Here is a 19651-nt window from a genome sequence, read left to right on the forward strand (position 1 = left end):
CCCATCCTCGTCGAGTCGCGTAACTTTTTTTTGTTTTCCCAGTGATCCGTCTACGACACTAGTGTGTAAGCTGCACGGTTGGGGTGCAAGGCGGACGAGGTGGCCGAGAGGTTAAGGCGATGGACTGCTAATCCATATGGCTCTGCCCGCGTGAGTTCGAATCCCATCCTCGTCGAGTCGCGAAACTTTTTTTTCTTCTCCCAGTGATCGGTCTTCGACACTAGTGTGTAAGCTGCACGGATGGGGTGCAAGGCGGACGAGGTGGCCGAGATGTTAAGGCAATGGACTGCTAATCTATTGAGCTCTCCCCGCGTGTGTTCGAATCCCATCCTCGTCGAGTCGCGTAACTTTTTTTCCCAGTGATCGGTCTTCAACACTAGTGTGAAAGCTGCACGAATGGCCTGCAAGGTGGACGAGGTGGCCGAGAGGTTAAAGATTGACTGCTCATTTATTGGGCTCGGCCCGCGTGGGTTCGAAGCCCATCCTCGTCGAGTCGCGTAAGTTTTTTTTTCTCCCAGTAATAAGTCTTCGACACTAGTGTGTAAGCTGCACGGGTGGCCTGCAAGGCGGACGAGGTGGCCGAGAAGTTAAGGCGATGGACTGCTAATCCATTGGGCACTGCCCACGTGGGTTCGAATCCCATCCTCGTCGAGTCGCGTAACTTTTTTTGTTCTCCCAGTGATCGGTCTTCGACACTATTGTGTAAGCTGCACGGTTGGCCTGCAAGGCGGACGAGGTGACGAGAGGTTAAGGCGATGGACTTCTAATCCATTGAGCTCTGCCTGCGTGGGTTCGAATCCCATCCTCGTCGAGTCGCGTAACTTTTTTTTTCTCCGAGTGATTGGTCTTCGACACTAGTGTGTGAGCTGCCCGAATGGCCTGCAAGGCGGTAGAGGTGGCCGAGAGGTTAAAGAGATTGTCTGCTAATTTATTGGGGTCGGCCCACGTGGATTCGAATCCCATCCTCGTGGAGTCGCGTAACTTTTTTTGTTCTCCCAGTAATCAGTCTTCGACACTAGTGTGTAAGCTGCACGAATGGCCTGCAAGGCAGACGAGGTGGCCGCGAGGTTAAGGCGATAGACGGCTAAATCCCTGGGCTCTGCCCGCGTGGGTTTTAATCCCATCCTCGTCGAGTCGCGTAACTTTTTTTTGTTTCCCAGTGATCCGTCTACGACACTAGTGTGTAAGCTGCACGGTTGGGGTGCAAGGCGGACGAGGTGGCCGAGAGGTTAAGGCGATGGACTGCTAATCCATATGGCTCTGCCCGCGTTGGTTTTAATCCCATCTTCGTCGAGTCGCGTAACTTTTTTTTGTTTTCCCAGTGATCCGTCTACGACACTAGTGTGTAAGCTGCACGGTTGGGGTGCAAGGCGGACGAGGTGGCCGAGAGGTTAAGGCGATGGACTGCTAATCCATATGGCTCTGCCCGCGTGAGTTCGAATCCCATCCTCGTCGAGTCGCGAAACTTTTTTTTCTTCTCCCAGTGATCGGTCTTCGACACTAGTGTGTAAGCTGCACGGATGGGGTGCAAGGCGAACGAGGTGGCCGAGATGTTAAGGCAATGGACTGCTAATCTATTGAGCTCTCCCCGCGTGTGTTGGAATCCCATCCTCGTCGAGTCGCGTAACTTTTTTTCCCAGTGATCGGTCTTCAACACTAGTGTGAAAGCTGCACGAATGGCCTGCAAGGTGGACGAGGTGGCCGAGAGGTTAAAGATTGACTGCTCATTTATTGGGCTCGGCCCGCGTGGGTTCGAATCCCATCCTCGTCGAGTCGCGTAAGTTTTTTTTGTTCTCCAAGTGATCGGTCTTCGACACTAGTGTGTAAGCTGCACGGATGGCCTGCAAGGCGGACGAGGTGACGAGAGGTTAAGGCGATGGACTTCTAATCCATTGAGCTCTGCCTGCGTGGGTTCGAATCCCATCCTCGTCGAGTCGCGTACCTTTTTTTTTCTCCGAGTAATTGGTCTTCGACACTAGTGTGTGAGCTGCCCGAATGGCCTGCAAGGCGGTAGAGGTGGCCGAGAGGTTAAAGAGATTGTCTGCTAATTTATTGGGGTCGGCCCGCGTGGGTTCGAATCCCATCCTCGTGGAGTCGCGTAACTTTTTTTGTTCTCCCAGTAATCAGTCTTCGACACTAGTGTGTAAGCTGCACGAATGGTCTGCAAGGCGGACAAGGTGGCCGAGAGGTTAGATGGACTGCTAATCCATTGGGCTCTGCCCGCGTGGGTTCGAATCCCATCCTCGTCGAGTCGTGTAACTTGTTTTGTTCTCCCAGTGATCTGTCTACGACACTAGTGTGTAAGCTGCACGAAAGACCTGCAAGGCGGAGGAGGTGGCCGAGAAATTAAGGCGATGGACTGCTAATACATGGGGCTCTGCCCGCGTGGGTTCGAATCCCATCCTCGTCAAGTCGCGTAACTTTTTTTTTCTGTTCTCCCAGTGATCGGTCTTCGACACTAGTGAGTAAGCTGCACAGATGGCCTGCAAGGCGGACGAGGTGACCGAGAGGTTAAGGCGATGAACTGCTAATTCATTGGGCTCTGCCCGCGTGGGTTTGAATCCCATCCTCGTCGAGTCGCGTAACTTTTTTTCTGTTCTTTCAGTGATCTGTCTATGACACTAGTGAGTAAGCTGAACGAATGGCTTGCAAGGCGGACGAGGTGGCCGAGAGGTTAAGGCGATGGACTGCTAATCCATTGGGCTCTGCCCGCGTGGGTTCGAATCCCATCCTCCTAGAGTCACGAAACTTTTTTTGTTCTGCCAGTCATCGGTCTACGACACTAGTGTGTAAGCTGCACAGATGGCCAGCAAGGCAGACGAGGTGGCCGAGAAGTTTAGGCGATGGACTGCTAATCCATTAGGCTCTTCCCGCGTGGGTTCTAATCCCATCCTCGTCGAGTCGCGTAAGTTTATTTTTTGATCTCCCAGTGATCGGTCTACGACACTAGTGCTTAAGCTGCATGAATGGCCTGCAAGGCGGATGAGGTGGCCGAGAGGTTAAGGCGATGGACTGCTAATGCACTGGGCTCTGCCCGCGTGGGTTCGAATCCTATCCTCGTCAAGTCACGAAACTTTTTTGTTCTTCCAGTGATCGGTCTACGACACTAGTGTGTAAGCTGCACGAATGGCCTGCGAGGAGGACGAGGTGGCCGAGAGGTTAAGGCGATGGACTGCTAATCCATTGGGCTCTGCCCGCGTGGGTTCGAATCCCATCCTCGTCGAGTCGCGTAACTTTTTTGTTCTCCCAGTAATCAGTCTTCGACACTAATGTGTAAACTGCACGGGTGGACAGCAAGGCGGATGAGGTGGCCGAGAGGTTAAGGCGGGGCACTAATAATCCGTTGGGCTCTGCCTGCGTGGGTTCGAATCTCAACCTTTGCGAGTCGCGTAACTTTTCTTGTTCTCGCAGTGATCGGTCTTCGACACTAGTGTGTAAGCTGCACGAATGGCCTGCAAGGCGGATGAGGTGGCCGTGAGGTTAAGGAGATTGACTGCTAATTTATTGGGCTCGGCCCGCGTGGGTTCGAATCCCATCCTCGTCGAGTCGCGTAACTTTTTTTTGTTCTCCCAGTAATTAGTCTTCGACACTAGTGTGTAAGCTGCACGGGTAGCCTGCAAGGCGGATGAGGTGGCCGACAGGTTAAGGCGATGGACTGCTAATCCATTGGGCTCTGCCCGCGTTGGTTGAAATCCCATCCTCGTCGAGTCACGTAAAATTTTTTCTTCTCCCAGTGATCGGTATTCGACACTAGTGTGTAAGCTGCACGGATGGCCTGCAAGACGGACGAGGTGGCCGAGAGGTTAAGGCGATGGACTGCTAATCCATTGAGCTCTGCCCGCGTGGGTTCGAATCCCATCCTCGTTGAGTCGCGTAACTTTGTTTTTGTTCTCCCAGTGATCGGTCTTCGACACTAGTGTGTAAGCTGCACGTATGGCCTGCATGGCGGACGAGGTGGCCGAGAGGATAAGGCGATGGACTGCTAAATCCCTGGGCTGTGCGGCGTGGGTTCAAATCCCATCCTCGTCGAGTCACGTAAAATTTTTTCTTCTCCCAGTGATCGGTATTCGACACTAGTGTGTAAGCTGCACGGATGGCCTGCAAGACGGACGAGGTGGCCGAGAGGTTAAGGCGATGGACTGCTAATCCATTGAGCTCTGCCCGCGTGGGTTCGAATCCCATCCTCGTCGAGTCGCGTAACTTTTGTATTGTTCTCCCTGTAATCAGTCTTCGACACTAGTGTGTAAGCTTCATGGGTGCCCTGCAAGGTGGACGAGGTGGCCGAGAAGTTAAGGCGATAGACTGCTAATCCATTGGGCTCTGCCCGCGTGGGTTCGAATCCCATCCTCGTCGAGTCGCGTAACTTTTTTTGTTCTCCCAGTGATCGGTCTTCGACACAAATGTGTAAGCTGCACGGATGGCCTGCAAGGCGGACGAGGTGGCTGAGAGGTGAAGGCGATGGACTGCTAATTCATTGAGCTCTGCCCGCGTGGGTTCGAATCCCAGCCTCGTTGAGTCGCGTAACTTTTGTTTTTTCCGAGTGATCGGTCTTCGACACTAGTGTGTAAGCTGCACGGATGGCCTGCAAGGCGGATGAGGTGGCCGTGAGGTTAAAGAGATTGACTGCTAATTTATTGGGCTCGGCCCGCGTGGGTTCGAATCCCATCGTCGTCGAGTCGCGTAACTTTTTTTTGTTCTCCCAGTAATTAGTCTTCGACACTAGTGTGTAAGCTGCATGGGTAGCCTGAGCGGCGGACGAGGTGGCCGAGAAGTTAAGGCGATGGATTGCTAATCCATTGAGCTCTGCCCGCGTGGGTTCGAATCCCATCCTCGTCGAGTCGCGTAACTTTGTTTTTGTTCTCCCAGTGATCGGTCTTCGACACTATTGTGTAAGCTGAACGTATGGCCTGCATGGCGGACGAGCTGGCCGAAAGGTTAAGGCGATGGACTGCTAATCCATTGGGCTCTGCCCGCGTGGGTTTGAATCCCAACCTCGTCGAGTAGCGCAACTTTTTGTTGTTCTCCCAGTGATCGGTCTTCGACACTAGTGTGTAAGCTGCACGGATGGCCTGCAAGGCGGACGAGGTGTCCGAGAAGTTAAGGCGATGGACTGCTAATTCATTGGGCTCTGCCCGCGTGGGTTCGAATCCCATCCTCGTCGAGTCGCGTACCTTTTTTTTGTTCTTGCAGTGATTGGTCTTCGACACTAGTGTGTAAGCTGCACAGATGACCTGCAAGGCGGACGAGGTGACCGAGAGGTTAAGGCCATGGACTGCTAATTCGTTGGGCTCTGCCCGCTTGAGTTTGAATCCCATCCTCGTGGAGTCAGGTAACTTTTTTTTGTTCTCGCAGTGATCGGTCTTCGTCACTAGTGTGTAAGCTGCACGAATGGCCTACAAGGTGGACGAGGTGGCCGAGAGGTTCAGGCGATGGACTGCTAATCCAATGGGCTCTGCCCGCGTGGGTTCGAATCCCACCCTCGTCGAGTCGCGTAACTTTTTTTCTGTTCTCCCAGTGATCGGTCTTCGACACTAGTGTGTAAGCTGCACAGATGCCCTGCAAGGCGGACGAGGTGACCGAGAGGTTAAGGCGATGGACTGCTAATTCATTGGGCTCTGCCCGCTTGGGTTTGAATCCCATCCTCGTCGAGTCGCGTAACTTTTTTTGCTCTCCCAGTAATCAGTCTTCGACAATAGTGTGTAAGCTGCACGGGTGGTTTGCAAGGCGGACGAGGTGGCCCGGAGGTTATGGCGATGGACTGCTAATCCATTGGGCTCATTCCGCGTGGGTTCGAATCTCATCCTCGTCGAGTCACGTAACTCATTTTGTTTTCCAGTGATCTGTCTACGACACTAGTGTGTAAGCCGTACGAATGGCCTGCAAGGCAGACGAGGTGGCCGCGAGGTTAAGGCGATAGACTGCTAAATCCCTGGGCTCTGCCCGCGTGGGTTTTAATCCCATCCTCGTCGAGTCGCGTAACTTTTTTTTGTTTTCCCAGTGATCCGTCTACGACACTAGTGTGTAAGCTGCACGGTTGGGGTGCAAGGCGGACGAGGTGGCCGAGAGGTTAAGGCGATGGACTGCTAATCCATATGGCTCTGCCCGCGTGAGTTCGAATCCCATCCTCGTCGAGTCGCGAAACTTTTTTTTCTTCTCCCAGTGATCGGTCTTCGACACTAGTGTGTAAGCTGCACGGATGGGGTGCAAGGCGGACGAGGTGGCCGAGATGTTAAGGCAATGGACTGCTAATCTATTGAGCTCTCCCCGCGTGTGTTCGAATCCCATCCTCGTCGAGTCGCGTAACTTTTTTTCCCAGTGATCGGTCTTCAACACTAGTGTGAAAGCTGCACGAATGGCCTGCAAGGTGGACGAGGTGGCCGAGAGGTTAAAGATTGACTGCTCATTTATTGGGCTCGGCCCGCGTGGGTTCGAAGCCCATCCTCGTCGAGTCGCGTAAGTTTTTTTTTCTCCCAGTAATAAGTCTTCGACACTAGTGTGTAAGCTGCACGGGTGGCCTGCAAGGCGGACGAGGTGGCCGAGAAGTTAAGGCGATGGACTGCTAATCCATTGGGCACTGCCCACGTGGGTTCGAATCCCATCCTCGTCGAGTCGCGTAACTTTTTTTGTTCTCCCAGTGATCGGTCTTCGACACTATTGTGTAAGCTGCACGGTTGGCCTGCAAGGCGGACGAGGTGACGAGAGGTTAAGGCGATGGACTTCTAATCCATTGAGCTCTGCCTGCGTGGGTTCGAATCCCATCCTCGTCGAGTCGCGTAACTTTTTTTTTCTCCGAGTGATTGGTCTTCGACACTAGTGTGTGAGCTGCCCGAATGGCCTGCAAGGCGGTAGAGGTGGCCGAGAGGTTAAAGAGATTGTCTGCTAATTTATTGGGGTCGGCCCACGTGGATTCGAATCCCATCCTCGTGGAGTCGCGTAACTTTTTTTGTTCTCCCAGTAATCAGTCTTCGACACTAGTGTGTAAGCTGCACGAATGGCCTGCAAGGCAGACGAGGTGGCCGCGAGGTTAAGGCGATAGACGGCTAAATCCCTGGGCTCTGCCCGCGTGGGTTTTAATCCCATCCTCGTCGAGTCGCGTAACTTTTTTTTGTTTCCCAGTGATCCGTCTACGACACTAGTGTGTAAGCTGCACGGTTGGGGTGCAAGGCGGACGAGGTGGCCGAGAGGTTAAGGCGATGGACTGCTAATCCATATGGCTCTGCCCGCGTGGGTTCGAATCCCATCCTCGTCGAGTCGCGTAACTTTTTTTTTCTGTTCTCCCAGTGATCGGTCTTCGACACTAGTGAGTAAGCTGCACAGATGGCCTGCAAGGCGGGCGAGGTGACCGAGAGGTTAAGGCGATGAACTGCTAATTCATTGGGCTCTGCCCGCGTGGGTTTGAATCCCATCCTCGTCGAGTCGCGTAAGTTTATTTTTTGATCTCCCAGTGATCGGTCTTCGACACTAGTGCTTAAGCTGCACGAATGGCCTGCAAGGCGGACGAGGTGGCCGAGAGGTTAGGGTGTAGACTACTAATCCATGGGGCTCTGCCCGCATGGGTTCGAATCCCATCCTCGTCGAGTCGCGTAACTTTTTTTTCTTCTCCCAGTGATTGGTCTTCGACACTAGTGTGTAAGCTTCACGGGTGCCCTGCAAGGTGGACGAGGTGGCCGAGAAGTTAAGGCGATAGACTGCTAATCCATTGGGCTCTGCCCGCGTGGGTTCGAATCCCATCCTCGTCGAGTCGCGTAACTTTTTTTGTTCGCCCAGTGATCGGTCTTCGACACTAATGTGTAAGCTGCACGGATGGCCTGCAAGGCGGACGAGGTGGCTGAGAGGTGAAGGCGATGGACTGCTAATCCATTGAGCTCTGCCCGCGTGGGTTCGAATCCCATCCTCGCCGAGTCGCGTAACTTTTTTTTTGTTCTCCCAGTGATCGGTCTTCGACACTAGTGTGTAAGCTGCACGAATGGCCTGCAAGGCGGGCGAGCTGGCCGAAAGGTTAAGACGATGGACTGCTAATCCATTGGGCTCTGCCCGCGTGGGTTCGAATCCCATCCTCGTCGAGTCGCGTAACTTTTTTTGTTCTCGCAGTGATCTGTCTACGACACTAGTGTGTAAGCTGCACGAATGGCCTGCAAGGCGGACGAGCTGGCCGAAAGGTTAAGGCGATGGACTGCTAATCCATTGGGCTCTGCCCGCGTGGGTTTGAATCCCAACCTCGTCGAGTCGCGCAACTTTTTGTTGTTCTCGCAGTGATCGGTCTACGACACTAGAGTGTAAGCTGCACGAAAGGCCTGCAAGGCGGACGACGTGGCCGAGAGGTTAAGGCGATGGACTGCTAATCCATTGGGCTCTGCCCGCGTGCGTTCGAACCCCGTCCTCGTCGAGTCGCGTAACTTTTTTTTCTTCTCCCAGTGATCGGTCTTCGACACTAGTGTGTAAGCTGCATGGATGGGGTGCAATGCGGACAAGGTGGCCAAGAGGTTAAGGATTGACTGCGAATCTATTGTGCTCTTCCCCCGTGTGTTCGAATCCCATCCTCGTCGAGTCGCGTAACTTTTTTTTCTCCCAGTGATCGGTCTTCAACACTAGTGTGAAAGCTGCACGAATGGCCTGCAAGGTGGACAAGGTGGCCGAGAGGTTAAGGATTGACTGCTAATTTATTGGGCTGGGCTCACATGGGTTCGAATCCCATCCTCGTCGGGTCGCGTAACTTTTTTTTGTTCTTTCAGTGATCTGTCTACGGCACTAGTGTGTAAGCTGCACGAATGGCTTGCAAGGCGGACGAGGTGGCCGAGAGGTTAAGGCGATGGAATGCTAATCCATTGGGCTCTGCCCGCGTGGGTTCGAATCCCATCCTCGTCGAGTCGCGTAACTTTTTTTGTTCTCCCAGTAATCAGTCTTCGACACTAGTGTGTAAGCTGCACGGGTGGTTTGCAAGGCGGACGAGGTGGCCGGGAGGTTATGGTGATGGACTGCTAATCCATTGGGCTCATTCGGCGTGGGATCGAATCTCATCCTCGTCGAGTCACGTAACTCATTTTGTTTTCCAGTGATCTGTCTACGACACTAGTGTGTAAGCCGCACGAATGGCCTGCAAGGCAGACGAGGTGGCCGCGAGGTTAAGGCGATAGACTGCTAAATCCCTGGGCTCTGCCCGCGTTGGTTTTAATCCCATCTTCGTCGAGTCGCGTAACTTTTTTTTGTTTTCCCAGTGATCCGTCTACGACACTAGTGTGTAAGCTGCACGGTTGGGGTGCAAGGCGGACGAGGTGGCCGAGAGGTTAAGGCGATGGACTGCTAATCCATATGGCTCTGCCCGCGTGAGTTCGAATCCCATCCTCGTCGAGTCGCGAAACTTTTTTTTCTTCTCCCAGTGATCGGTCTTCGACACTAGTGTGTAAGCTGCACGGATGGGGTGCAAGGCGAACGAGGTGGCCGAGATGTTAAGGCAATGGACTGCTAATCTATTGAGCTCTCCCCGCGTGTGTTGGAATCCCATCCTCGTCGAGTCGCGTAACTTTTTTTCCCAGTGATCGGTCTTCAACACTAGTGTGAAAGCTGCACGAATGGCCTGCAAGGTGGACGAGGTGGCCGAGAGGTTAAAGATTGACTGCTCATTTATTGGGCTCGGCCCGCGTGGGTTCGAATCCCATCCTCGTCGAGTCGCGTAAGTTTTTTTTGTTCTCCAAGTGATCGGTCTTCGACACTAGTGTGTAAGCTGCACGGATGGCCTGCAAGGCGGACGAGGTGACGAGAGGTTAAGGCGATGGACTTCTAATCCATTGAGCTCTGCCTGCGTGGGTTCGAATCCCATCCTCGTCGAGTCGCGTACCTTTTTTTTTCTCCGAGTAATTGGTCTTCGACACTAGTGTGTGAGCTGCCCGAATGGCCTGCAAGGCGGTAGAGGTGGCCGAGAGGTTAAAGAGATTGTCTGCTAATTTATTGGGGTCGGCCCGCGTGGGTTCGAATCCCATCCTCGTGGAGTCGCGTAACTTTTTTTGTTCTCCCAGTAATCAGTCTTCGACACTAGTGTGTAAGCTGCACGAATGGTCTGCAAGGCGGACAAGGTGGCCGAGAGGTTAGATGGACTGCTAATCCATTGGGCTCTGCCCGCGTGGGTTCGAATCCCATCCTCGTCGAGTCGTGTAACTTGTTTTGTTCTCCCAGTGATCTGTCTACGACACTAGTGTGTAAGCTGCACGAAAGACCTGCAAGGCGGAGGAGGTGGCCGAGAAATTAAGGCGATGGACTGCTAATACATGGGGCTCTGCCCGCGTGGGTTCGAATCCCATCCTCGTCAAGTCGCGTAACTTTTTTTTTCTGTTCTCCCAGTGATCGGTCTTCGACACTAGTGAGTAAGCTGCACAGATGGCCTGCAAGGCGGACGAGGTGACCGAGAGGTTAAGGCGATGAACTGCTAATTCATTGGGCTCTGCCCGCGTGGGTTTGAATCCCATCCTCGTCGAGTCGCGTAACTTTTTTTCTGTTCTTTCAGTGATCTGTCTATGACACTAGTGAGTAAGCTGAACGAATGGCTTGCAAGGCGGACGAGGTGGCCGAGAGGTTAAGGCGATGGACTGCTAATCCATTGGGCTCTGCCCGCGTGGGTTCGAATCCCATCCTCCTAGAGTCACGAAACTTTTTTTGTTCTGCCAGTCATCGGTCTACGACACTAGTGTGTAAGCTGCACAGATGGCCAGCAAGGCAGACGAGGTGGCCGAGAAGTTTAGGCGATGGACTGCTAATCCATTAGGCTCTTCCCGCGTGGGTTCTAATCCCATCCTCGTCGAGTCGCGTAAGTTTATTTTTTGATCTCCCAGTGATCGGTCTACGACACTAGTGCTTAAGCTGCATGAATGGCCTGCAAGGCGGATGAGGTGGCCGAGAGGTTAAGGCGATGGACTGCTAATGCACTGGGCTCTGCCCGCGTGGGTTCGAATCCTATCCTCGTCAAGTCACGAAACTTTTTTGTTCTTCCAGTGATCGGTCTACGACACTAGTGTGTAAGCTGCACGAATGGCCTGCGAGGAGGACGAGGTGGCCGAGAGGTTAAGGCGATGGACTGCTAATCCATTGGGCTCTGCCCGCGTGGGTTCGAATCCCATCCTCGTCGAGTCGCGTAACTTTTTTGTTCTCCCAGTAATCAGTCTTCGACACTAATGTGTAAACTGCACGGGTGGACAGCAAGGCGGATGAGGTGGCCGAGAGGTTAAGGCGGGGCACTAATAATCCGTTGGGCTCTGCCTGCGTGGGTTCGAATCTCAACCTTTGCGAGTCGCGTAACTTTTCTTGTTCTCGCAGTGATCGGTCTTCGACACTAGTGTGTAAGCTGCACGAATGGCCTGCAAGGCGGATGAGGTGGCCGTGAGGTTAAGGAGATTGACTGCTAATTTATTGGGCTCGGCCCGCGTGGGTTCGAATCCCATCCTCGTCGAGTCGCGTAACTTTTTTTTGTTCTCCCAGTAATTAGTCTTCGACACTAGTGTGTAAGCTGCACGGGTAGCCTGCAAGGCGGATGAGGTGGCCGAGAGGTTAAGGCGATGGACTGCTAATCCATTGAGCTCTGCCCGCGTGGGTTCGAATCCCATCCTCGTTGAGTCGCGTAACTTTGTTTTTGTTCTCCCAGTGATCGGTCTTCGACACTAGTGTGTAAGCTGCACGTATGGCCTGCATGGCGGACGAGGTGGCCGAGAGGATAAGGCGATGGACTGCTAAATCCCTGGGCTGTGCGGCGTGGGTTCAAATCCCATCCTCGTCGAGTCGCGTAACTTTTTTTTGTTCTCGCAGTGATCTGTCTACGACACTAGTGTGTAAGCTGCACGAATGGCCTGCAAGGCGGATGAGCTGGCCGAAAGGTTAAGGCGATGGACTACTAATCCATTGGGCTCTGCCCGCGTGGGTTTGAATCCCAACCTCGTCGAGTCGCGCAACTTTTTGTTGTTCTCCCAGTGATCGGTCTACGACACTAGTGTGTAAGCAGGACGAAAGGCCTGCAAGGCGGACGACGTGGCCGAGAGGTTAAGGCGATGGACTGCTAATCCATTGGGCTCTGCCCGCGTGCGTTCGAACCCCATCCACGTCGAGTCGCGTAACTTTTTTTTCTTCTCTAAGTGATCGGTCTTCGACACTTGTGTGTAAGCTGCATGGATGGGGTGCAATGCGGACAAGGTGGCCAAGAGGTTAAGGATTGACTGCGAATCTATTGTGCTCTGCCCGCGTGTGTTCGAATCCCATCCTCGTCGAGTCGCGTAACTTTTTTTTTCTCCCAGTGATCGGTCTTCAACACTAGTGTGAAAGCTGCACGAATGGCCTGCAAGGTGGACAAGGTGGCCGAGAGGTTAAGGATTGACTGCTAATTTATTGGGCTGGGCTCGCGTGGGTTCGAATCCCATCCTCGTCGAGTCGCGTAACTTTTTTATTGTTCTCCCTGTAATCAGTCTTCGACACTAGTGTGTAAGCTTCACGGGTGCCCTGCAAGGTGGACGAGGTGGCCGAGAAGTTAAGGCGATAGACTGCTAATCCATTGGGCTCTGCCCGCGTGGGTTCGAATCCCATCCTCGTCGAGTCGCGTAACTTTTTTTGTTCTCCCAGTGATCGGTCTTCGACACTAATGTGTAAGCTGCACGGATGGCCTGCAAGGCGGACAAGGTGGCTGAGAGGTGAAGGCGATGGACTGCTAATCCATTGAGCTCTGCCCGCGTGGGTTCGAATCCCAGCCTCGTTGAGTTGCGTAACTTTTGTTTTTTCCGAGTGATCGGTCTTCGACACTAGTGTGTAAGCTGCACGAATGGCCTGCAAGGCGGATGAGGTGGCCGTGAGTTTAAAGAGATTGACTGCTAATTTATTGGGCTCGGCCCGCTTGGGTTCGAATCCCATCCTCGTCGAGTCGCGTAACTTTTTTTGTTCTCCCAGTAATTAGTCTTCGACACTAGTGTGTAAGCTGCATGGGTAGCCTGCAAGGCGGACGAGGTGGCCGAGAAGTTAAGGCGATGGATTGCTAATCCATTGAGCTCTGCCCGCGTGGGTTCGAATCCCATCCTCGTCGAGTCGCGTAACTTTGTTTTTGTTATCCCAGTGATCGGTCTTCGACACTAGTGTGTAAGCTGCACAGATGGCCTGCAAGGCGGACGAGGTGACCGAGAGGTTAAGGCGATGAACTGCTAATTCATTGGGCTCTGCCCGCGTGGGTTTGAATCCCATCCTCGTCGAGTCGCGTAACTTTTTTTCTGTTCTTTCAGTGATCTGTCTATGACACTAGTGAGTAAGCTGAACGAATGGCTTGCAAGGCGGACAAGGTGGCCGAGAGGTTAAGGCGATGGACTGCTAATCCATTGGGCTCTGCCCGCGTGGGTTCGAATCCCATCCTCCTAGAGTCACGAAACTTTTTTTGTTCTCGCAGTGATCGGTCTTCGTCACTAGTGTGTAAGCTGCACGAATGGCCTACAAGGTGGACGAGGTGGCCGAGAGGTTCAGGCGATGGACTGCTAATCCAATGGGCTCTGCCCGCGTGGGTTCGAATCCCATCCTCGTCGAGTCGCGTAACTTTTTTTCTGTTCTCCCAGTGATTGGTCTTCGACACTAGTGTGTAAGCTGCACAGATGCCCTGCAAGGCGGACGAGGTGACCGAGAGGTTAAGGCCATGGACTGCTAATTCGTTGGGCTCTGCCCGCTTGGGTTTGAATCCCAGCCTCGTGGAGTCAGGTAACTTTTTTTTGTTCTCGCAGTGATCGGTCTTCGTCACTAGTGTGTAAGCTGCACGAATGGCCTACAAGGTGGACGAGGTGGCCGAGAGGTTCAGGCGATGGACTGCTAATCCAATGGGCTCTGCCCGCGTGGGTTCGAATCCCATCCTCGTCGAGTCGCGTAACTTTTTTTCTGTTCTCCCAGTGATTGGTCTTCGACACTAGTGTGTAAGCTGCACAGATGCCCTGCAAGGCGGACGAGGTGACCGAGAGGTTAAGGCGATGGACTGCTAATTCATTGGGCTCTGCCCGCTTGGGTTTGAATCCCATCCTCGTCGAGTCGCGTAACTTTTTTTGTTCTCCAAGTAATCAGTCTTCGACACTAGTGTGTAAGCTGCACGGGTGGACAGCAAGGCGGATGAGGTGGCCGAGAGGTTAAGGCGGGGCACTGCTATTCCGTTGGGCTCTGCCCGCGTGGGCTCGAATCCCATTCTCGTCGAGTCGCGTAACTTTTTTTGTTCTCCCAGTGATCGGTCTTCGACACTAGTGTGTAAGCTGCACGGATGGCCTGCAAGGCGGACGAGGTGGCCGAGAAGTTAAGGCGATGGATTGCTAATCCATTGGGCTCAGCCCGCGTGGGTTCGAATCCCATACTCGTCGAGTCGCGTAACTTTTTTTCTGTTCTCCCAGTGATCGGTCTTCGACACTAGTGAGTAAGCTGCACAGATGGCCTGCAAGGCGGACGAGGTGACCGAGAGGTTAAGGCGATGGACTGCTAATTCATTGGGCTCGTCCCGCGTGTGTTCGAATCCCATCCTCGTCTAATCGCGAAACTTTTTTTTGATCTCCCAGTGATCGGTCTACGACACTAGTGTGTAAGCTTCACGAATGGCCTGCGAGGAGGACGAGGTGGCCGAGAGGTTAAGGCGATGAACTGCTAATTCATTGGGCTCTGCCCGCGTGGGTTTGAATCCCATCCTCGTCGAGTCGCGTAACTTTTTTTCTGTTCTTTCAGTGATCTGTCTATGACACTAGTGAGTAAGCTGCACGAATGGCTTGCAAGGCGGACGAGGTGGCGGAGAGGTTAAGGCGATGGTCTGCTAATCCATTGAGCTCTGCCCACGTGGGTTCGAATCCCATCCTGTCGAGTCGAGTAACTTTTTTTTCTCCCAGTGATCGGTCTTCGACACTAGTGTGTAAGCTGCACGAATGGCCTGCAAGGCGGACGAGGTGGCCGAGAGGTTGAGGAGATTAACTGCTAATTTATTGGGCTCGACTCACGTGGGTTCGAATCACATCCTCGTCGAGTCGCGTAACTTTTTTTTGTTCTCCCAGTAATCAGTCTTCGACACTAGTGTGTAAGCTGCACGGGTGGGCAGCAAGGCGTATGAGGTGGCCGAGAGGTTAAGGCGATGGACTGCTAATCCATTGGGCTCTGTCCGCGTGGGTTCGACTCCCATCCACGTCGAGTCACGTAACTTTTTTTTGTTCTCACAGTGATCGGTCTTCGACAATACTGTGTAAGCGGCACGGATGGCCTGCAAGGCGGACGAGGTGGCCGAGAAGTTAAGGCGATGGATTGCTAATCCATTGGGCTCTGCCCGCGTGGGTTCGAATCCCATTCTCCTAGAGTCACGAAACTTTTTTTGTTCTACCAGTCATCGGTCTACGACACTAGTGTGTAAGCTGCACAGATGGCCAGCTAGGCAGACGGGGTGGCCGAGAAGTTTAGGCGATGGACTGCTAATCCATTAGGCTCTTCCCGCGTGGGTTCGAATCCCATCCTCGTCGAGTCGCGTAAGTTTATTTTTTGTTCTCCTAGTGATCGGTCTTCGTCACTAGTGTGTAAGCTTCACGAATGGCCTACAAGGCGGGCGAGGTGGCCGAGAGGTTAAGGCGATGGACTGCTAATGCACTGGGCTCTGCCCGCGTGGGTTCGAATCCTATCCTCGTCAAGTCACGAAACTTTTTTGTTCTTCCAGTGATCGGTCTACGACACTAGTGTGTAAGCTGCACGAATGGCCTGCGAGGAGGACGAGGTGGCCGAGAGGTTAAGGCGATGGACTGCTAATCCATTGGGCTCTGCCCGCGTGGGTTCGAATCCCATCCTCGTCGAGTCGCGTAACTTTTTTTTCTTCTCCCAGTGATTGGTTTTCGAAACTAGTGTGTAAGCTGCACGAATGGCCAGCAAGGCGGACGTGGTGGCCGAGAGGTTAAGGCGATGGACTGCTAATCTATTGGGCTCTGCCCGCGTGGGTTCGAATCCCATCCTCGTCGAGTCGCGAAACTTTTTTTGATCTCCCAGTGATCGGTCTTCGACACTAGTGTCTAAGCTGCACGGATGGCCCGCAAGGTGGACGAGGTGGCCGAGAGGTTAAGGCGATGGACTGCTAATCCATTGAGCTCTGCCCGCGTGGGTTCGAATTCCATCCTTTCGAGTCGAGTAACTTTTTTTTCTCCCAGTGATCGGTCTTCGACACTAGTGTTTAAGCTGCACGAATGGCCTGCAAGGCGGACGAGGTGGCCGAGAGGTTGAGGAGATTAACTGCTAATTAATTGGGCTCGACCCGCGTGGGTTCGAATCACATCCTCGTCGAGTCGCGTAACTTTTTTTGTTCTCCAAGTAATCAGTCTTCGACACTAGTGTGTAAGCTGCACGGGTGGACAGCAAGGCGGATGAGGTGGCCGAGAGGTTAAGGCGGGGCACTGCTATTCCGTTGGGCTCTGCCCGCGTGGGTTCGAATCCCATTCTCGTCGAGTCGCGTAACTTTTTTTGTTCTCCCAGTGATCGGTCTTCGACACTAGTGTGTAAGCTGCACGGATGGCCTGCAAGGCGGACGAGGTGGCCGAGAAGTTAAGGCGATGGATTGCTAATCCATTGGGCTCAGCCCGCGTGGGTTCGAATCCCATACTCGTCGAGTCGCGTAACTTTTTTTCTGTTCTCCCAGTGATCGGTCTTCGACACTAGTGAGTAAGCTGCACAGATGGCCTGCAAGGCGGACGAGGTGACCGAGAGGTTAAGGCGATGGACTGCTAATTCATTGGGCTAGTCCCGCGTGTGTTCGAATGCCATCCTCGTCGAATCGCGAAACTTTTTTTTTGATCTCCCAGTGATCGGTCTACGACACTAGTGTGTAAGCTGCACGAATGGCCTGCGAGGAGGACGAGGTGGCCGAGAGGTTAAGGCGATGAAGTGCTAATTCATTGGGCTCTGCCCGCGTGGGTTTGAATCCCATCCTCGTCGAGTCGCGTAACTTTTTTTCTGTTCTTTCAGTGATCTGTCTATGACACTAGTGAGTAAGCTGCACGAATGGCTTGCAAGGCGGACGAGGTGGCGGAGAGGTTAAGGCGATGGTCTGCTAATCCATTGAGCTCTGCCCACGTGGGTTCGAATCCCATCCTGTCGAGTCGAGTAACTTTTTTTTCTCCCAGTGATCGGTCTTCGACACTAGTGTGTAAGCTGCACGAATGGCCTGCAAGGCGGACGAGGTGGCCGAGAGGTTGAGGAGATTAACTGCTAATTTATTGGGCTCGACTCACGTGGGTTCGAATCACATCCTCGTCGAGTCGCGTAACTTTTTTTTGTTCTCCCAGTAATCAGTCTTCGACACTAGTGTGTAAGCTGCACGGGTGGGCAGCAAGGCGTATGAGGTGGCCGAGAGGTTAAGGCGATGGACTGCTAATCCATTGGGCTCTGTCCGCGTGAGTTCGACTCCCATCCACGTCGAGTCGCGTAACTTTTTTTTGTTCTCACAGTGATCGGTCTTCGACAATACTGTGTAAGCGGCACGGATGGCCTGCAAGGCGGACGAGGTGGTCGAGAGGTTAAGTCAATGGACTGCTAATTTATTGGGCTCTGCCCGCGTGGGTTCGAATCCTATCCTCGTCGTGTCGCGTAACTTTTTTTGTTCTCCCAGTGATCGGTCTATGACACTAGTATGTAAGCTGCACGGATGGCCTGCAAGGCGGACGAGGTGGCCGAGAGGTTAAGGCGATGGACTGCTAATCCATTAGGCTCAGCCCGCGTGGGTTCGAATCCCATCCTCGTCGAGTCGCGTAACTTTCTTCTGTTCTCCCAGTGATCGGTCTTCGACACTAGTGAGTAAGCTGCGCAGGTTAAGGCGATGGACTGCTAATCCATTGGGCCCTGCCCGCGTGGGTTCGAATCCCATCCTCGTCGAGTCACGAAACTTTTTGTTCTACCAGTCATCGGTCTACGACACTAGTGTGTAAGCTGCACGAATGGCCTGCAAGGCAGACGAGGTGGCCGAGAGGTTAAGGCGATGGACTGCTAATCCATGGGGCTCTGCCCGCGTGGGTTCGACTCCCATCCTCGTCGAGTCGCGTAACTTTTTTTTGTTCTCACAGTGATCGGTCTTCGACAATACTGTGTAAGCTGCACGGATGGCCTGCAAGGCGGACGAGGTGGCCGAGAGGTTAAGGCAATGGACTGCTAATTTATTGGGCTCTGCCCGCGTGGGTTCGAATCCTACCCTCGTCGTGTCGCGCAACTTTTTTTGTTCTCCCAGTGATCGGTCTATGTCACTAGTATGTAAGCTGCACGGATGGGGTGAGAGGCAGGCAAGGTGGCAGAGAGGTTATGGCGATGGACTACTAATCTATTGGGCTCTGCCCGCGTGGGTTAAAATCCCATCCTCGTCGAGTCGCGTAACTTGTTTTGTTCTCCCAGTGATCTGTCTTCGACACTAGTGTGTAAGCTGCACGAAAGGCCTGCAAGGCGGACGATGTGACCGAGAGGTTAAGGCGATGCACTGCTAATCCATTGGCCTCTGCCCGCGTGGGTTCGAATCCCATCCTCGTCTAGTCGCGTAACTTTTTTTTTCTTCTCCCAGTGATCTCTCTACGACACTAGTGTGTAAGCTGCACGAATGGCCTGCAAGGCAGACGAGGTGGCCGAGATGTTAGGGCGATGGACTGCTAATCCATTGGGCTCTGCCCGCGTGGGTTCGAGTCCTATCCTCGTTGAGTCGCGTAACTTTTTTTTGTTCTCCCAGTGATCGGTCTTCGACACTAGTGTGTAAGCTGCACGAATGGCCTGCAAGGCGGACGAGGTGGCCGAGAGGTTAAAGCGATGGATTGTTAATTCATTGGGCTCTGCCCGCGTGGGTTCCAATCCCATCCTCGTCGAGTCGCGTAACTTTTTTTTTCTTCTCCCAGTGATTGGTCTTCGAAACTAGTGTGTAAGCTGCACGAATGGCCTGCAAGGCGGACGAGGTGGCCGAGAGGTTAAGGGGATCGACTGCTAATCCATTGAGCTCTGGCCGCGTGGGTTCGAATCCCATCCTTTCGAGTCGAGTAACTTTTTTTTCTCCCAGTGATCGGTCTTCGACACTAGTGTTTAAGCTGCACGAATGGCCTGCAAGGCGGACGACGTGGCCGAGAGGTTGAGGAGATTAACTGCAAATTAATTGGGCTCGACCCGCGTGGGTTCGAATCACATCCTCGTCGAGTCGCGTAACTTTTTTTTGTTCTCCCAGTAATCAGTCTTCGACACTAGTGTGTAAGCTGCACGGATGGCCTGCAAGGCGGACGAGGTGGCCGAGAAGTTAAGGCAATGGATTGCTAATCCATTGGGCTCAGCCCGCGTGGGTTCGAATCCCATCCTCGTCGAGTCGCGTAACTTTTTTCTGTTCTCCCAGTGATCGGTCTTCGACACTAGTGAGTAAGCTGCACAGATGGCCTGCAAGGCGGACGAGGTGACCGAGAGGTTAAGGCGATGGACTGCTAATTCATTGGGCTCGTCCCGTGTGGGATTGAATCCCATCCTCGTTGAGTCGCCTAACTTTTTTTTTGTTCTTTCAGTGATCTGTCTACGACACTAGTGTGTAAGCTGCACGAATGGCTTGCAAAGCGGACGAGGTGGCCGAGAAGTTAAGGCGATGGACTGCTAATTCATTGGGCTCTGCCCTCGTGGGTTCAAATCCCATCCTCGTCGAGTCACGAAA

The 19651-nt window shown here is 53.3% G+C and overlaps 62 non-coding genes across 62 annotated transcripts; all 62 read left to right on the forward strand.

The window, feature by feature from the left end:
* Positions 1-93: 93 nt before the first annotated feature.
* Positions 94-175, forward strand: TRNAS-GCU (transfer RNA serine (anticodon GCU)). Its single transcript has one exon. It is a non-coding gene; the product is annotated as a tRNA-Ser (tRNA).
* A 394-nt stretch (positions 176-569) lies between these two features.
* On the forward strand, positions 570-651 carry TRNAS-GCU (transfer RNA serine (anticodon GCU)). The gene has a single exon. It is a non-coding gene; the product is annotated as a tRNA-Ser (tRNA).
* A 722-nt stretch (positions 652-1373) lies between these two features.
* Positions 1374-1455, forward strand: TRNAS-GCU (transfer RNA serine (anticodon GCU)). Its single transcript has one exon. It is a non-coding gene; the product is annotated as a tRNA-Ser (tRNA).
* A 1038-nt stretch (positions 1456-2493) lies between these two features.
* On the forward strand, positions 2494-2575 carry TRNAS-GCU (transfer RNA serine (anticodon GCU)). The gene has a single exon. It is a non-coding gene; the product is annotated as a tRNA-Ser (tRNA).
* Positions 2576-2656: 81 nt separating this feature from the next.
* Positions 2657-2743, forward strand: TRNAS-GCU (transfer RNA serine (anticodon GCU)). Its single transcript has one exon. It is a non-coding gene; the product is annotated as a tRNA-Ser (tRNA).
* Positions 2744-2981: 238 nt separating this feature from the next.
* On the forward strand, positions 2982-3063 carry TRNAS-GCU (transfer RNA serine (anticodon GCU)). The gene has a single exon. It is a non-coding gene; the product is annotated as a tRNA-Ser (tRNA).
* A 78-nt stretch (positions 3064-3141) lies between these two features.
* TRNAS-GCU (transfer RNA serine (anticodon GCU)) lies at positions 3142-3223 on the forward strand. Its single transcript has one exon. It is a non-coding gene; the product is annotated as a tRNA-Ser (tRNA).
* Positions 3224-3785: 562 nt separating this feature from the next.
* TRNAS-GCU (transfer RNA serine (anticodon GCU)) lies at positions 3786-3867 on the forward strand. Its single transcript has one exon. It is a non-coding gene; the product is annotated as a tRNA-Ser (tRNA).
* Positions 3868-3948: 81 nt separating this feature from the next.
* On the forward strand, positions 3949-4029 carry TRNAS-GCU (transfer RNA serine (anticodon GCU)). Its single transcript has one exon. It is a non-coding gene; the product is annotated as a tRNA-Ser (tRNA).
* Positions 4030-4108: 79 nt separating this feature from the next.
* Positions 4109-4190, forward strand: TRNAS-GCU (transfer RNA serine (anticodon GCU)). Its single transcript has one exon. It is a non-coding gene; the product is annotated as a tRNA-Ser (tRNA).
* Positions 4191-4271: 81 nt separating this feature from the next.
* On the forward strand, positions 4272-4353 carry TRNAS-GCU (transfer RNA serine (anticodon GCU)). Its single transcript has one exon. It is a non-coding gene; the product is annotated as a tRNA-Ser (tRNA).
* Positions 4354-4432: 79 nt separating this feature from the next.
* Positions 4433-4514, forward strand: TRNAS-GCU (transfer RNA serine (anticodon GCU)). The gene has a single exon. It is a non-coding gene; the product is annotated as a tRNA-Ser (tRNA).
* A 240-nt stretch (positions 4515-4754) lies between these two features.
* On the forward strand, positions 4755-4836 carry TRNAS-GCU (transfer RNA serine (anticodon GCU)). Its single transcript has one exon. It is a non-coding gene; the product is annotated as a tRNA-Ser (tRNA).
* Positions 4837-4917: 81 nt separating this feature from the next.
* TRNAS-GCU (transfer RNA serine (anticodon GCU)) lies at positions 4918-4999 on the forward strand. Its single transcript has one exon. It is a non-coding gene; the product is annotated as a tRNA-Ser (tRNA).
* An 80-nt stretch (positions 5000-5079) lies between these two features.
* Positions 5080-5161, forward strand: TRNAS-GCU (transfer RNA serine (anticodon GCU)). Its single transcript has one exon. It is a non-coding gene; the product is annotated as a tRNA-Ser (tRNA).
* A 242-nt stretch (positions 5162-5403) lies between these two features.
* On the forward strand, positions 5404-5485 carry TRNAS-GCU (transfer RNA serine (anticodon GCU)). Its single transcript has one exon. It is a non-coding gene; the product is annotated as a tRNA-Ser (tRNA).
* Positions 5486-5566: 81 nt separating this feature from the next.
* TRNAS-GCU (transfer RNA serine (anticodon GCU)) lies at positions 5567-5648 on the forward strand. Its single transcript has one exon. It is a non-coding gene; the product is annotated as a tRNA-Ser (tRNA).
* A 401-nt stretch (positions 5649-6049) lies between these two features.
* Positions 6050-6131, forward strand: TRNAS-GCU (transfer RNA serine (anticodon GCU)). The gene has a single exon. It is a non-coding gene; the product is annotated as a tRNA-Ser (tRNA).
* Positions 6132-6525: 394 nt separating this feature from the next.
* On the forward strand, positions 6526-6607 carry TRNAS-GCU (transfer RNA serine (anticodon GCU)). The gene has a single exon. It is a non-coding gene; the product is annotated as a tRNA-Ser (tRNA).
* A 560-nt stretch (positions 6608-7167) lies between these two features.
* Positions 7168-7249, forward strand: TRNAS-GCU (transfer RNA serine (anticodon GCU)). Its single transcript has one exon. It is a non-coding gene; the product is annotated as a tRNA-Ser (tRNA).
* Positions 7250-7332: 83 nt separating this feature from the next.
* TRNAS-GCU (transfer RNA serine (anticodon GCU)) lies at positions 7333-7414 on the forward strand. The gene has a single exon. It is a non-coding gene; the product is annotated as a tRNA-Ser (tRNA).
* An 82-nt stretch (positions 7415-7496) lies between these two features.
* Positions 7497-7577, forward strand: TRNAS-ACU (transfer RNA serine (anticodon ACU)). Its single transcript has one exon. It is a non-coding gene; the product is annotated as a tRNA-Ser (tRNA).
* Positions 7578-7657: 80 nt separating this feature from the next.
* Positions 7658-7739, forward strand: TRNAS-GCU (transfer RNA serine (anticodon GCU)). Its single transcript has one exon. It is a non-coding gene; the product is annotated as a tRNA-Ser (tRNA).
* A 78-nt stretch (positions 7740-7817) lies between these two features.
* On the forward strand, positions 7818-7900 carry TRNAS-GCU (transfer RNA serine (anticodon GCU)). The gene has a single exon. It is a non-coding gene; the product is annotated as a tRNA-Ser (tRNA).
* Positions 7901-7981: 81 nt separating this feature from the next.
* Positions 7982-8063, forward strand: TRNAS-GCU (transfer RNA serine (anticodon GCU)). Its single transcript has one exon. It is a non-coding gene; the product is annotated as a tRNA-Ser (tRNA).
* A 79-nt stretch (positions 8064-8142) lies between these two features.
* Positions 8143-8224, forward strand: TRNAS-GCU (transfer RNA serine (anticodon GCU)). Its single transcript has one exon. It is a non-coding gene; the product is annotated as a tRNA-Ser (tRNA).
* Positions 8225-8304: 80 nt separating this feature from the next.
* On the forward strand, positions 8305-8386 carry TRNAS-GCU (transfer RNA serine (anticodon GCU)). Its single transcript has one exon. It is a non-coding gene; the product is annotated as a tRNA-Ser (tRNA).
* Positions 8387-8783: 397 nt separating this feature from the next.
* TRNAS-GCU (transfer RNA serine (anticodon GCU)) lies at positions 8784-8865 on the forward strand. Its single transcript has one exon. It is a non-coding gene; the product is annotated as a tRNA-Ser (tRNA).
* Positions 8866-9266: 401 nt separating this feature from the next.
* Positions 9267-9348, forward strand: TRNAS-GCU (transfer RNA serine (anticodon GCU)). The gene has a single exon. It is a non-coding gene; the product is annotated as a tRNA-Ser (tRNA).
* A 1038-nt stretch (positions 9349-10386) lies between these two features.
* TRNAS-GCU (transfer RNA serine (anticodon GCU)) lies at positions 10387-10468 on the forward strand. The gene has a single exon. It is a non-coding gene; the product is annotated as a tRNA-Ser (tRNA).
* Positions 10469-10549: 81 nt separating this feature from the next.
* TRNAS-GCU (transfer RNA serine (anticodon GCU)) lies at positions 10550-10636 on the forward strand. The gene has a single exon. It is a non-coding gene; the product is annotated as a tRNA-Ser (tRNA).
* A 238-nt stretch (positions 10637-10874) lies between these two features.
* On the forward strand, positions 10875-10956 carry TRNAS-GCU (transfer RNA serine (anticodon GCU)). Its single transcript has one exon. It is a non-coding gene; the product is annotated as a tRNA-Ser (tRNA).
* A 78-nt stretch (positions 10957-11034) lies between these two features.
* On the forward strand, positions 11035-11116 carry TRNAS-GCU (transfer RNA serine (anticodon GCU)). Its single transcript has one exon. It is a non-coding gene; the product is annotated as a tRNA-Ser (tRNA).
* Positions 11117-11517: 401 nt separating this feature from the next.
* On the forward strand, positions 11518-11599 carry TRNAS-GCU (transfer RNA serine (anticodon GCU)). Its single transcript has one exon. It is a non-coding gene; the product is annotated as a tRNA-Ser (tRNA).
* Positions 11600-11680: 81 nt separating this feature from the next.
* On the forward strand, positions 11681-11761 carry TRNAS-GCU (transfer RNA serine (anticodon GCU)). The gene has a single exon. It is a non-coding gene; the product is annotated as a tRNA-Ser (tRNA).
* A 242-nt stretch (positions 11762-12003) lies between these two features.
* On the forward strand, positions 12004-12090 carry TRNAS-GCU (transfer RNA serine (anticodon GCU)). Its single transcript has one exon. It is a non-coding gene; the product is annotated as a tRNA-Ser (tRNA).
* A 394-nt stretch (positions 12091-12484) lies between these two features.
* TRNAS-GCU (transfer RNA serine (anticodon GCU)) lies at positions 12485-12566 on the forward strand. The gene has a single exon. It is a non-coding gene; the product is annotated as a tRNA-Ser (tRNA).
* Positions 12567-12645: 79 nt separating this feature from the next.
* Positions 12646-12727, forward strand: TRNAS-GCU (transfer RNA serine (anticodon GCU)). Its single transcript has one exon. It is a non-coding gene; the product is annotated as a tRNA-Ser (tRNA).
* A 239-nt stretch (positions 12728-12966) lies between these two features.
* On the forward strand, positions 12967-13048 carry TRNAS-GCU (transfer RNA serine (anticodon GCU)). The gene has a single exon. It is a non-coding gene; the product is annotated as a tRNA-Ser (tRNA).
* An 81-nt stretch (positions 13049-13129) lies between these two features.
* On the forward strand, positions 13130-13211 carry TRNAS-GCU (transfer RNA serine (anticodon GCU)). Its single transcript has one exon. It is a non-coding gene; the product is annotated as a tRNA-Ser (tRNA).
* Positions 13212-13292: 81 nt separating this feature from the next.
* On the forward strand, positions 13293-13379 carry TRNAS-GCU (transfer RNA serine (anticodon GCU)). The gene has a single exon. It is a non-coding gene; the product is annotated as a tRNA-Ser (tRNA).
* Positions 13380-13453: 74 nt separating this feature from the next.
* TRNAS-GCU (transfer RNA serine (anticodon GCU)) lies at positions 13454-13535 on the forward strand. The gene has a single exon. It is a non-coding gene; the product is annotated as a tRNA-Ser (tRNA).
* Positions 13536-13778: 243 nt separating this feature from the next.
* Positions 13779-13860, forward strand: TRNAS-GCU (transfer RNA serine (anticodon GCU)). Its single transcript has one exon. It is a non-coding gene; the product is annotated as a tRNA-Ser (tRNA).
* Positions 13861-13941: 81 nt separating this feature from the next.
* TRNAS-GCU (transfer RNA serine (anticodon GCU)) lies at positions 13942-14023 on the forward strand. The gene has a single exon. It is a non-coding gene; the product is annotated as a tRNA-Ser (tRNA).
* Positions 14024-14263: 240 nt separating this feature from the next.
* TRNAS-GCU (transfer RNA serine (anticodon GCU)) lies at positions 14264-14345 on the forward strand. The gene has a single exon. It is a non-coding gene; the product is annotated as a tRNA-Ser (tRNA).
* Positions 14346-14588: 243 nt separating this feature from the next.
* On the forward strand, positions 14589-14670 carry TRNAS-GCU (transfer RNA serine (anticodon GCU)). Its single transcript has one exon. It is a non-coding gene; the product is annotated as a tRNA-Ser (tRNA).
* Positions 14671-15067: 397 nt separating this feature from the next.
* TRNAS-GCU (transfer RNA serine (anticodon GCU)) lies at positions 15068-15153 on the forward strand. The gene has a single exon. It is a non-coding gene; the product is annotated as a tRNA-Ser (tRNA).
* A 241-nt stretch (positions 15154-15394) lies between these two features.
* TRNAS-GCU (transfer RNA serine (anticodon GCU)) lies at positions 15395-15476 on the forward strand. Its single transcript has one exon. It is a non-coding gene; the product is annotated as a tRNA-Ser (tRNA).
* Positions 15477-15558: 82 nt separating this feature from the next.
* Positions 15559-15640, forward strand: TRNAS-GCU (transfer RNA serine (anticodon GCU)). Its single transcript has one exon. It is a non-coding gene; the product is annotated as a tRNA-Ser (tRNA).
* A 78-nt stretch (positions 15641-15718) lies between these two features.
* TRNAS-GCU (transfer RNA serine (anticodon GCU)) lies at positions 15719-15800 on the forward strand. Its single transcript has one exon. It is a non-coding gene; the product is annotated as a tRNA-Ser (tRNA).
* An 80-nt stretch (positions 15801-15880) lies between these two features.
* On the forward strand, positions 15881-15962 carry TRNAS-GCU (transfer RNA serine (anticodon GCU)). Its single transcript has one exon. It is a non-coding gene; the product is annotated as a tRNA-Ser (tRNA).
* A 559-nt stretch (positions 15963-16521) lies between these two features.
* On the forward strand, positions 16522-16603 carry TRNAS-GCU (transfer RNA serine (anticodon GCU)). The gene has a single exon. It is a non-coding gene; the product is annotated as a tRNA-Ser (tRNA).
* Positions 16604-16847: 244 nt separating this feature from the next.
* On the forward strand, positions 16848-16929 carry TRNAS-GCU (transfer RNA serine (anticodon GCU)). The gene has a single exon. It is a non-coding gene; the product is annotated as a tRNA-Ser (tRNA).
* Positions 16930-17492: 563 nt separating this feature from the next.
* On the forward strand, positions 17493-17574 carry TRNAS-GCU (transfer RNA serine (anticodon GCU)). Its single transcript has one exon. It is a non-coding gene; the product is annotated as a tRNA-Ser (tRNA).
* A 79-nt stretch (positions 17575-17653) lies between these two features.
* On the forward strand, positions 17654-17735 carry TRNAS-GCU (transfer RNA serine (anticodon GCU)). Its single transcript has one exon. It is a non-coding gene; the product is annotated as a tRNA-Ser (tRNA).
* Positions 17736-17942: 207 nt separating this feature from the next.
* Positions 17943-18024, forward strand: TRNAS-GCU (transfer RNA serine (anticodon GCU)). Its single transcript has one exon. It is a non-coding gene; the product is annotated as a tRNA-Ser (tRNA).
* An 80-nt stretch (positions 18025-18104) lies between these two features.
* On the forward strand, positions 18105-18186 carry TRNAS-GCU (transfer RNA serine (anticodon GCU)). Its single transcript has one exon. It is a non-coding gene; the product is annotated as a tRNA-Ser (tRNA).
* A 79-nt stretch (positions 18187-18265) lies between these two features.
* On the forward strand, positions 18266-18347 carry TRNAS-ACU (transfer RNA serine (anticodon ACU)). The gene has a single exon. It is a non-coding gene; the product is annotated as a tRNA-Ser (tRNA).
* A 242-nt stretch (positions 18348-18589) lies between these two features.
* TRNAS-GCU (transfer RNA serine (anticodon GCU)) lies at positions 18590-18671 on the forward strand. Its single transcript has one exon. It is a non-coding gene; the product is annotated as a tRNA-Ser (tRNA).
* Positions 18672-18751: 80 nt separating this feature from the next.
* On the forward strand, positions 18752-18833 carry TRNAN-GUU (transfer RNA asparagine (anticodon GUU)). Its single transcript has one exon. It is a non-coding gene; the product is annotated as a tRNA-Asn (tRNA).
* A 401-nt stretch (positions 18834-19234) lies between these two features.
* Positions 19235-19316, forward strand: TRNAS-GCU (transfer RNA serine (anticodon GCU)). Its single transcript has one exon. It is a non-coding gene; the product is annotated as a tRNA-Ser (tRNA).
* Positions 19317-19559: 243 nt separating this feature from the next.
* On the forward strand, positions 19560-19641 carry TRNAS-GCU (transfer RNA serine (anticodon GCU)). Its single transcript has one exon. It is a non-coding gene; the product is annotated as a tRNA-Ser (tRNA).
* Positions 19642-19651: the final 10 nt, after the last annotated feature.

Source organism: Rhipicephalus microplus, chromosome X (assembly GCF_043290135.1).
Source record: "Rhipicephalus microplus isolate Deutch F79 chromosome X, USDA_Rmic, whole genome shotgun sequence".
In the NCBI taxonomy this organism is placed as follows: Eukaryota; Metazoa; Arthropoda; class Arachnida; order Ixodida; family Ixodidae; genus Rhipicephalus; species Rhipicephalus microplus.